At 39.2% G+C, this 12,189-nt stretch overlaps 1 long non-coding RNA gene across 1 annotated transcript; it reads right to left on the bottom strand.

The window, feature by feature from the left end:
• Positions 1 to 9,840: 9,840 nt before the first annotated feature.
• Positions 9,841 to 11,948, bottom strand: LOC132636078 (uncharacterized). The gene is made up of 3 exons (XR_009580987.1): positions 11,458 to 11,948; positions 10,991 to 11,037; positions 9,841 to 10,203 (listed from the first exon to the last, which is right to left on the bottom strand). It is a non-coding gene; the product is annotated as an uncharacterized LOC132636078 (long non-coding RNA).
• Positions 11,949 to 12,189: the final 241 nt, after the last annotated feature.

The following is a 12,189-nucleotide window of genomic DNA, read 5'->3' as shown; positions in this document are numbered from 1 at the left end:
TATATATATATATATATATATATATATATATATATATATATATATATATATATGCAATATGGACATCATAAGACCATACTACCCACACATACGTATCTACGAGCCTCTACTAGAGTACTAGACATATGGACTGGTCAGGACCCCGCCATGCCCAAATATGTACACAAGATAATAAATCGAATAGCACCTCCGGAATAATGGAGTGCTCCTGTAAATCTGCTGATAGCTTCTATGGATCTGTACCATCTTCTTGTCTACCTGTGGGCATGAACACAACGTCCAAAGAAAACGGACGTCAGTACGAACATTGTACAGAGTATGTAAGGCATCAACAATAACAATACTTCAATGAAATGAGGAAGCATCAAATGAGGAGCAACCTGTAACTGACTATCAATTATAAAAGAAATAATGCATGCTGGCTTACTCCATAATCATCATCATATCATGTATGCATATATGTATAAACTGCCCGACCATATAGGTACAGTGTGATAATTATTAGCCCGTGTCCAGGCCTCACACGTCTGGGGTACTATCTTATGCTGCCCACTAGTGGTGTCTGCCCATGCCATCTAGACATGGTGTATACGCTGCCCGCTTTAGCGGTGTCAGCCCAGCCATATAAGAGCGGTGTGATATCATCATGTACATCTCATAGACATATCATAATCTTATCATACTATTATCATAATTCATGCCTGGGAACTCAAAGACAACTATACTTTATCGGGGTGACATAAGGTCGTGCACCCCCGATTCTATTATGCAGCATTCTGCCTCACCTTGAAGGAATTAGCATATAAGGTGAGTGTTTACAATGAACAACATCAATGTATCGTAGTTAATATCATATTCGTGAACTCTATAATCTTTGGACTTAAGCTCATCATCATCATATTCATAATATCTCTTATTCTTAACTCATTTGGCTACTCATAAACATAGACTCTTAGTTTTCCGGAATGTAGGAAATTCATGGAGAAGGAGGGAAGATCATGTCATAAGATTCATGCCTTAGAAAGAAGGGACTAACCTCACATACCTTTTCATTTAGCTACTCTATCGCTTGAACGTTCCTCTCCAATATTCACGTTTCTACCTTCAAGAGAGTTCATACTCGTATTAGATAATCGATAACATAAGCGTGTATGAACTAAAGATAGAGAAAATTGAGGAGCATCTCCTTTGTTTCTACTACTTTCTGCATATCATATATCAACTCCCAAACTTCAATAATAACATTCATAATATCATCATCAATAACTTTTGTCAAATTCATCATTATCCAATCCCCACAATTTCCTCTCAAGGTCACCCATAATCATGATCATAATACAGCATTGCATTCATTCTCATATAATGTTTCTATCATGCTCATAACATCATTCATAACATAATTACAATCACAACATATCAATATTCATGATTCACTCCAAACTACTACTTAAAAATGACACTATTCCCACATTCATGACCCATTTCCTATATCCTCCTACAATCCAAGTGTTTCAACTTTTCAATACCTTAAACAACATGGAAATACCATAAAACTCACCTTAGATTTTTTAGGAATAAGCCTTGAGTGGAAATATTTCTCTTGCACCAAAACCCTAGTTCACTTCCATTGATATTCCTTGGCTTGGATGAACTTTAATGTGTTTCTTACATTTAATTTTGTTGGTTTGATGAAGTTGATCTTTAGTTTCACTTGGATTCTTGTAGATGAAGAGTGTGGAAAGTTCTAGAGGGTTCTTGAGTTGTGGAGAGAAAATGAGAAGATGGGAAAATGAAAATAATGATCTTGGGTCCCTTATTTAAAACTTAAAATTCTGTCCTGACATAATTATGCGGACACTTATACGGTCCGTATAAGTGACTGTAAAATCATCCGCAGCAACAACTCATTCTTTGATCATTATACAGAACATTATACGGTCCGTCTAAATGACCGTATAATCCCATCAGTGAGGGACCTTCACTGTGACGATTCTGCGGACCATTATACGAACCGTATAATTGGTCGTATAATCTGTCTCTTCTCCGATTTTGTTCTTGTCACTTCGTTTGATCTCGAATCTTTATGGAACCTTCTTGACACTTGTTTATCACCTCATTAACAATCTAAGAGATGTTATAACTCTTCTCTAAAACATCATTAACTTGTTACTCGTAAATCCTTTCCGATACATATCGTATGTCTTACCTTCTCTTGGCAAACTTTCTCCCCCTACCTCGAATGTCTTTGAAATCTTAATTAGGCTCATCAAATGTTATTTCTTACTTATTAAAACATCGTATACGTCATACCCTTCGTTAGTCTATTTACTGTATGTTGAGGAAAAATTTCTCGGGCGTAACATTCTTCCCCCCTTTTGGAACATTCGTCCTCGAATGTTAAGCACTCGAGCATTCTACGAAAATTTCGCCACAGTTTCCCCTGTAATATGGCACTACCATCCTGTCACAACATCCCACAATAACATTGCCTCATAGGGCCACAACACGATAGCAATATAAGTTGGCCACACACTACCCATATGCATGAAAAGAAAATATACATACCTCATAATCCCGATGTTTCATCATGGATCTCTTCTGGGGGCTGAAATAAGTGCGGGTATTTGGATTTCATACTCTCTTCTGCTTCCCAAGTCATTTCTTCTCGGTTATTATTTGGCCATAAGACTTTAACTGAGGCCAATTCCATATTTCGAAGTCTCAGTACTTGCCTGTCTAATATGGAAATGGGCACTTCCTCATAGACTAGCTTTTATGTCAATTGAACATCATCTATTGGAACAATCCTCGTAGGATCTCCAACACACTTGCGGAGCATTGAGACATGGAAAACTGGATGGACTGATTCAAGTTCTGGAGGCAAGTTCAATTCATAAGCTACTTGACCCACCTTGCGGATAATCATATAGGGTCCAATATATCAAGGGCTTAACTTTCCTTTCTTGCCAAATCTCATCACACCTTTCATTGGTGACACCTTTAAAAATACCCAATCATAAACTTGAAATTCTAAGTTTCGCCAACTGTTGTTCGCATAAGATTTTTGGCGACTTTGGGCTGTCAGTAATCGATCTCGGATCACCTTGACTTTTTCTACTGCTTGTTAAATTAACTCAGGGCCTATTAGTTGTACTTCTCCTATTTCAAACCATCCAATTGGGGATCTGCACTTCCTTCCATATAGAGCTTCATACGGAGCCATTTGGATACTGGAATGGTAGCTATTGTTGTATGCAAACTCGATTAGAGGTAAGTGGTCATCCCAACTACCACCAAATTTAGTACACATGCCCATAGTATATCTTCCAAGGTCTGAATAGTACGTTCGGCTTGCCCATCAGTTTGCGGATGAAATGTCGTGCTGAGCTTTACTTGGGTACCTACACCTTCTTGGAAAGATTTCCAGAACTTGGCTGTAAATTACGCTCCTCTATCCGTGATAATGGATATCGGGATACGATGGAGTCGCACAATCTCCTCGAGATACAACCTTGCATAATCTTCTGCCGAGTATGTGGTTCTAAGTGGAAGAAAATGAACTGCTTTCGTGAGTCTGTCCACGATCACCCATATAGAATCATACTTGCTTCGGGAACGAGGTAATCCCACAATAAAATCCATATTGATCACTTCCCATTTCCAAGTAGGGATTTTCATTGCTTGCAATAATCCTCCTGGCTTTCGATGTTCGACTTTCTCTTGCTGCCAATTTGGACATTGAGCTACAAATTCTGCTATGTCTCTCTTCATGCCTGTCACGACCCAGCCCCGTGGGCCATGACTAGTGCCCGAGCTGGACACCCATATGTATACCTGTTAGACATAATCAGACTGACACTATTGACAACATGGGAATCGACATAGACACAAAGGTCCTCAACATCACATATCAAGATAATTTGTTCCCTGCGGAGTCTCAACCAATCACAACAAAATCAAATACGCAAGCCAACGAGGCTGCCACTGTATATCATTATAATACGCAAGCCGACAAAGCTTCCACCACATGTCAATATACTACGCAAGCCGACAAGGCTGCCACTACGTATCGATAACATATGCAAGCCGGCAAGGCTTCCACAACCAACAGAAACATCCACAACAACTATATAGACACAGCTGACCATAATCTATATACAACCCACGCACATGTCTATAGACCTCTAAGAGTACTAACAGTGAAATATGACGGGACAGGGCCCCATCGTACCCCTGGACAACCATATATAAATACATCAGAAGATCTGTACCAAAATTCTAGGCTCCGGAACAACGGAGCTCTCCAAGACAGCTGACTGGAAATCCAAAGCAAGGGGATCACCGAACTGAGCGTCTGTACCTGCGGGCATGAAACGCAGCCCCCCGAAGAAAAGGGGTCAGTACGGAATATGTACTGAGTATATAATGCATAAGAACATCAAGTACAGATGAATCATGAAAACCAGCCTCAATAATAGAATGCATCTGTGGCTAACATCTAAGAATATCTGCATAACTCTATATGACAGAAACTGACTCTACGGCGTATGATAGGCATAGATTATAATATAACTGATAGTGTTGTGGAATGTACAGTCCGATCCATATATAATATAATAGTGCCGAGGAACGTACGACCCGATCCATAAATATAAATGCCGAGGAACGTACGGCCCGATCCATAAATATAAATGCCGAGGAACGTACGGCCCGATCCATAAATATAATATGTTAGTACCGAGGAAGGTACGGCCCGATCCATATATAATATAATAGTGCTGAGGAATGTACGGCCCGATCCATATATAATATAATATGTTAGTGCCGAGGAACGTACGGCCCGATCCATAAATATAATATGTTAGTGTCGAGGAACGTACAGCCCGATTCATAAATATAATATGTATAAATGCATGTTGAACTCGGAAAAGGATACTCTGAACCCTTCTGGTGACATAAGAAGCTAGTATGAAAAGTCTATGGGAGTTATGGACATAAAACATAGGAGGCAAACGATACAAATATCTCTACACTCTCTAAGAACAGAGTCTTTGGAACTTGCTTGCTCACTGTGTTCGTTCATATGATAAGGATCATGCCAAAAAGGAAGAAAGGATAACTTTACATACCTGTTACAGGTTAACCGTAACCAAGTTCGCTTCGTCGCCCCTTTAGCCTATTTAATATGAAAGTAATGCTATCGTTAGTAAACTATACTTCCTAGCTTATAAAACTGTAACCAATCATTTATAGGACTCATTCTTTAATTCATACTTTCTTGATTAGGATTTTCATAAGTTAAGAACTTAACGGAAATCGGGCAGCATTTCCTCTATATACTCGCCTAACCCGAACTTCCAATTAACCTCCTGTTATCACTGAAATACCAACAATGACAGTAATAGAGATATGCATATAAAAACCCTAACAATTCAGCCCATAAACAACTCTAACAATCCAACAACCCTTCTTAATCCTTTTCCAATCAAAATCGTTAACATTTTAAGAATATATACCAAACAACCCAACACACGCTTTGTGTACGATACGTTATACACTTCTTTCTTCCAAATCTAGAATCCACATCAACGACAACACAACCACAACACGAATAACGACATATGAACATAAATCATACTTTTAATCCTTTCAACCCACAATTTCATATAACAACCATTTCATGCAATTTCTTACTTCCAATTTTACCCAATCCAATTTTAATCCTTCCATTACAATACCATTAATACAATTATACCACAAAATAAGAAAATCTTACCTTAATTTACTCGGAGGAATTTCTACACTTATTTGCTCCAATTTCACTATTTCTTCTTCCTCAATTCAGTATCCAATGTTGCTATCACCTCCTTGAACTTGCAAATCACTTGAAACTTAATCCAAAATAGCAACAAAATATGTTTTTCCTCCATCCATGGCTGGCCGAGAGCAGCCATGGAAATGTTGCTCTTTCTTTTCTTTTTTTTTTTAATTGAATTTTTTGCAAAGTGAAATATGATAGCATGATTCATCATATATATATGCTCCATCACCATAGGACACATGTCCACTTGCTTGACATGTGTCCCACCAATGAGTCATCATTCTTTTTTTTCATTTTTTTTAAAACGGGTGGGGCCCACAAACATAATTAAATTAATTAATTACTAATCCCTACTTAATAATCTAATCATAATTAATTAGTTCCTTATCTCCAATAATATTTCTACACTAAATAAAATTTATAAACAATTTGTGTACTAATTAAAATAGAAAATTAAAAGTTCCTATTTCATTTCCGAAAATAATCACGTCTTTAACTTAAGTCGATTAGCTTGCGAATAATTCGACGTATAAAAATACGGGGTATAACAATGCCATCCCACCAATATATCAACTTGAGGTCATGATACATCTTTGTTGCACCTGGGTGAATAGAATACCGAGAATAATGAGCTTCTTCTAGAATTCGACGGTGCAATTCTGCAACATTCGGAACACATAGCCTGCCTTGGTATCTAAGAATTCCATCCATAGAAGTTTCAAATGGAGACTTCTCTTTTTCATGAAGTGTGTCTCTATAATGGCTCAACTGAGGATCTTCATATTGACGCTCTTTTACTTCCACATTTAGGGACGAAACTGTGGGATCGTTAATACGGATTCCTGCACTACCTGAATCAATTAGATGTACTCCAAGATTAGCTAGTTGGTGGAGCTCATGAATTAATTCTTTCTTTTTCGAAGGAACTTCACATAGGTTGCCCATCGATCAGTGGCTAAGCGCATCAGCTACTACATTCGCCTTTCCGGGTGGTATAAAATACTCACATCTTAATCTTTCAATAATTCTAACCACCGCCTCTACTGCAGATTCAACTCCTTTTGTTTGAAAATTTATTGAAGAATCTTGTGATCTGTATAGATATCAACATGCACGCCATACAAGTAATGTCTCCACATTTTTATTGCATGAATAACCGCAGCCAATTCGAGATCATGAGTTGGGTAGTTATTTTCATGTTTCCGCAGCTATCTCGAAGCATAAGTGATGACTTTACCGTGCTGCATTAACACACATCCTAACCCAACACCGGAAGCATCAAAATATACAACATAGCCATCTGGCCCTTCTGGGAGTGTCAAAACCGAGCTGAGGTTAATCTGTCCTTCAGCTCTTGGAAGCTGCGCTCGCAAGCATCATTCCACTGAAACTTAGCTGACTTTTGGGTTAGCCTCGTCAATGGGGCTGAAATAGAGGAAAATCCTTCTACAAACCATCTATAGTAACCTGCCAATCCCAGAAATCTACGGACTTCTGTGGGCGTCGTAGGACTTGGCAAAGTCTTCACAGCTTCAATTTTCTGAGTATCAACTCGAATGCCATCATCTGAAATAACATGACCCAGAAATGTCACAGAATTCAGCCAAAACTCGCACTTTGAAAATTTTGCATACAATTCGCGAGTTCAAAGAATTCCAAGAATAATACGTAAATGGTCTGCATGTTCTGATTCTGTGCAAGGGTATGCTAGAATATCGTCAATGAATACTATTACGAATAAATCAAAGAGAGGCCCGAATACATTATTCATCAAATTTATGAACACTGCCGAAGCATTAGTTAACCCAAACGACATCACCCGGAATTCATAATGGCCATATCTCGTTCTGAAAGCTGTTTTGGGAATATCTTCTTCTTTAACTCTCACTTGGTGCTATCCTGACCTCAAGTCTATTTTGGAAAACCACTTGGCACCCTGTAGTTGATCAAACAAATCATCAATCCTTGGGAGAGGATATTTGTTCTTTATCATTACCTTATTCAACTACCTATAATCGATGCACATTCGTAGGGAACCATCTTTCTTTCTCACGAATAGGACTAGTGCTCCCCACGGTGATGAACTGGTCTAATAAACCCCTTCTCAAGCAGATCTTTCAACTGTGCCTTTAGTTCCTTCAATTCTGCCGGAGCCATTCGATAGGGAGGAATAGAAATAGGCTTGGTATTCGGCAACACATCAATAGCGAAATCAATCTCTCTTTTCGGAAGAAGGCCTGGAAGTTCGTCTGGAAATACATTCGGAAATTCATTCACTACCGGAACGGATTGGAAAGTTGTCGACTTTGCTTCGGTATCATAGACTCGAACTAATTGATAAATGTAGCCCTTAGCTATCATCTTTCTTGCCTTAAGATAGGAAATAAACCTACCTCTTGAAGATGCCGTATTACCCTTCCATTCAAGCGCAGGCTTTCCCGGAAATTGAAATAGAACTATTTTCATTCGGCAATCAACATTAGCATAACATGAGGCCAACCAATCCATACCCATAATCACATCGAAATCTAACATTTCCGGCTCAACTAAATCAGCTTTAGTCTGGCGGTCGCATATCACAATTACACAATTTTTGTACACTCGTCTAGCTATCACGGGATCACCAACCGGAGTAGATACCTCAAAAGGTTTTATTGGCTCAGGTTTCACCCCAATACGACTAGCAACATACGGAGTAATATAATATAGGGTAGAACCCGGATCTATCAATGCATACACATCATGGGAAAATACGAATAATGTACCTGTAACCACATCCGGGGAGGACTCAAGATCCTGTCATCCGGCTAAAGCATACATACGGGGCTGAGTGGCACCTGAAGTAGATGCTCCCCCTCTGCCTCTGCCTCGACCTGCTGGAATCTGGGGAGTCTGCCCTACCGGGTGCACTGAAGAAGAACTAGTCGTTGATCATGTGGGCTGAACCCCACCTCTACCACTCATTGACGGGAAATCTCACATCATGTGCCCAACCTAGCCACAGGCGTAGCAAGCATCTAAACCTTGGCAACACTATCTGGAATGTAGTCTACCGCACTGGCTGCATCACGGTACTGAGGTCTCCTCTGGCTATAATCTCACCCATAATGAGAATCTGAAGCCCTCGAACTCTGACCCTGTCCTGAACGAAAGGAGCGATCAAATATCCTACCTGCAAATCGTGGAGGCGCACTAGTCGCCGACTGGCCTGAATGTCTGGAATATGTCTGCCTTGATCACTTCCTGCCCCCACAGATCTGGCCCTCTTACTTGGCCTTCTATCAGTATCACGATCACCACTTTGCGGATGTTGTTGTCCTTCTAAATTCTGGGCATGGGCTTGAATGCGGGAAATATCCATCCCATCTTGTAACGAAGCCGTCAACCAGTCCTTGAACAAATGTGGCCCTAAGCCACTCACAAATCGGTGCACTCTATCTTCTATATCGGCCACCATAGTCGGGGCATATCTAGGCAATGAATTAAACTGAAGGCTATACTCCCGGGCACTCATATTTCCTTGTTTCAAATTTAAAAATCTATCCGCTCTAGCTCGGCGGTCCTCTGGTGGCAAATAGTGGCGAATGAAGGCATCTACAAATTCTTGCCAAACGGGAGGAGGCGCATCTCTTTTCTTGATGATAGCCAATTATTGTACCATAATACCGCCACATCTCGGAGTCTATAAGATGCCAACTCCACAGATTCAGTTTTGGAGGCATGAATAATCTTCAATGTTCTCAACATTTCCTCAACAAAGCTTTGTGGTTCTTCATTCGGCTTTGACCCCAAAAACTCTGAAGGATTCAGACTCATGAAATCACGGGCTTTGGTACTAGCTGCCCGATCACTTCTGTCCAGACCCAACCCCGTGGGCCATGACTAGTGCCCGAACTGGACACCTGTATACGAACCTGTTAAATTATAATCAAACTGAATCTATGAACAATATGGAAACTTGCAAAAGAACTCCAACGGTTCATAACGTCATCATATATGTATATTCAGATAACTGTCTCCTGAGGAGTCATAACTGATCAAATCATAAAATAGTACGCAAGCCGACAAGGCTGCCACTACACATCATCATCATGTCATATGCAAGCCGCCAAGGCTGCCACTACAGACGAACATCATATCATAGCACATCGGATAGACACAGTTGAACAGAACTTATACACAACCCACATACATGTCTACAAACCTCTAAGAGTACTAACAGTGAAATATGATGGGACAGGGCCCCGTCGTACCCCTAGATAAACATATATATATATATCATAAGATCTGTACCAAAATTCTAAACTCCGGAACAACGGAGCTCTCCAAGACAGCTGAGTAGAAGTCCTAAGCTGAAGGGTCACCAAACCGACTATCTGTACCTGCGGGCATGAAACGCAGCCCCCCGAAGAAAGGGGGTCAGTACGGAATATGTACTGAGTATGTAAAGCATGAAATACAGTAAAGAGGATCATAACTGAAATAGGGAATACAGGAGACAAGGATAACATCCCGAATACCAAAACACTTGCCTTTTGAAACATAAATCATGCATGTCAATATCATATATCATACCCGGCCCATTATGGGACTCGGTGACATAATCATATCATCATCATATATATATATAACGTGTCCCGGCCCTCTAGTGAGGGACTCGGTGAATAAAGTCATCCTTGGCGCCATAATCACATCACCATATCACCATATCATCACATCATCATATCATATATATATATATATTTAACGTGTCCCGGCCCTCTAGTGACGGACTCGGTGAATAATGCAGTGAAACTATGCACGAAAACGTGTCCTGGCCCGGGACTCAGTGAAACATATATTGAGGCATGCACCAGCAGAGTAGTGAGAAACCATATATAAGTTAAAACACATCTGAGACTCGATAGAATAATCAAAACGAGCTATCATTTGAAAATCAAGGCAATAGTCATATCAAGTACCTTTCGAATATCACTATGGATTATATAAAAATAGAACTTTTGGAATCATATACACGTATCAAGACATAATGAAATAGCTTCTGGGAGTCAAGAACATTAGCCATCCTAGTGGCTCTAAGAATAGGAGCTTCTTTGAAATCATACATATACGTCGTTTGTTTGTTTCATAAAGATCATGTCAAAAGAAAGAAGGGTTAACTTTATATACCTGTTAGCGAGTATTCGCAAACCCGTTCGCCTTGTCGCTCTTTTAGCCTATTTAATATAAGAGTAACGTTATAATTAGTAACTATACTTTCTAGTCCATAAATCCATAGCCCATCGCTTGTAGAATTTATTCTTTGGCTTATACTTTCTCGTTAAGGGTTTTTCATTATTTAGGGACTTAACGAAAATCGGGCAGCATTTCCCCTATATATTCATTTAACCCGAATTTCCAATTATTCTCCTGTTAACACAGAAATAACAAAAACAGAGATATGCATATAAAATTCTCACAATTCAGCCTATAACAATTCTAACAACCCAACAACCCTTCTAAATCCATTTCAACCCACAATTTCATATGACGACGATTTCATGCATTTTCTTAATTCCAATTTCGTCCAATCCAATTTTAATCCTTCCATTACAACATCATTAATACAATTATTCCACAAAATAAGAAAATCTTACCTTAACTTACTCGGAGGAATTTCTACACTTATTTGTTCCAATTTCACAATTTCTCCTTCCTCAATTCAATATTCTTGTATTGCTGCCTCCTTGCACGAAGAACACCCTTGAGAATTTAATTTTTGCTATAAAAAAAAAATCCAAAGTTGGATTGGGACAGCCATGGCCGTGAGCTTGCTGCTTATTATTTTTGTCACGTCAATTTCTCCATTTCTCCAACAATGGAGTTATTTTGTTGCAATACGTACGGCTTGCTGTTTGCCCTTCCTTTTCATTACAAGATATTCCTTACTTGGGTGGGATATTCAATTTTTATGATAAGAGATATTGAAGTATGTGATTCTTTCCAACAAAGACGTTGCTGCCTTGTCCTTGGGAGCAACAATTCAAGAAAAATAATCAAAGGTTTCTTAGGGTGGCTTTTATATTCACACGTGTAATACTATAAGCCCATCTTAAGCTTTGTCATCACAATTCTATTTACAAGATTATATGCTGCCCCTTGTTGCACATGTCACCCACGTTGTTTGGTCCACCAAACTTATTTATTTATCTTAATTTAATTCTTATTTTCCACTACAAACCCCAATTTAACCAATTATACACATAATTAATTTCTTGATCCCAATTCACTTAAACATGGACTATTTTTAACACACTTCATATACTCATTATCGTAATCATGTCGTATAACATAATTTCCGTCCATAACAACATTTACATAACCCACAA

The sequence above is a fragment of the Lycium barbarum genome, chromosome 4 (assembly GCF_019175385.1).
Source record: "Lycium barbarum isolate Lr01 chromosome 4, ASM1917538v2, whole genome shotgun sequence".
NCBI classification, from domain to species: Eukaryota; Viridiplantae; Streptophyta; class Magnoliopsida; order Solanales; family Solanaceae; genus Lycium; species Lycium barbarum.
The sequence above is the reverse complement of the archived record's forward strand: the minus strand, read 5'-3'. Positions and strand labels throughout refer to the sequence as shown.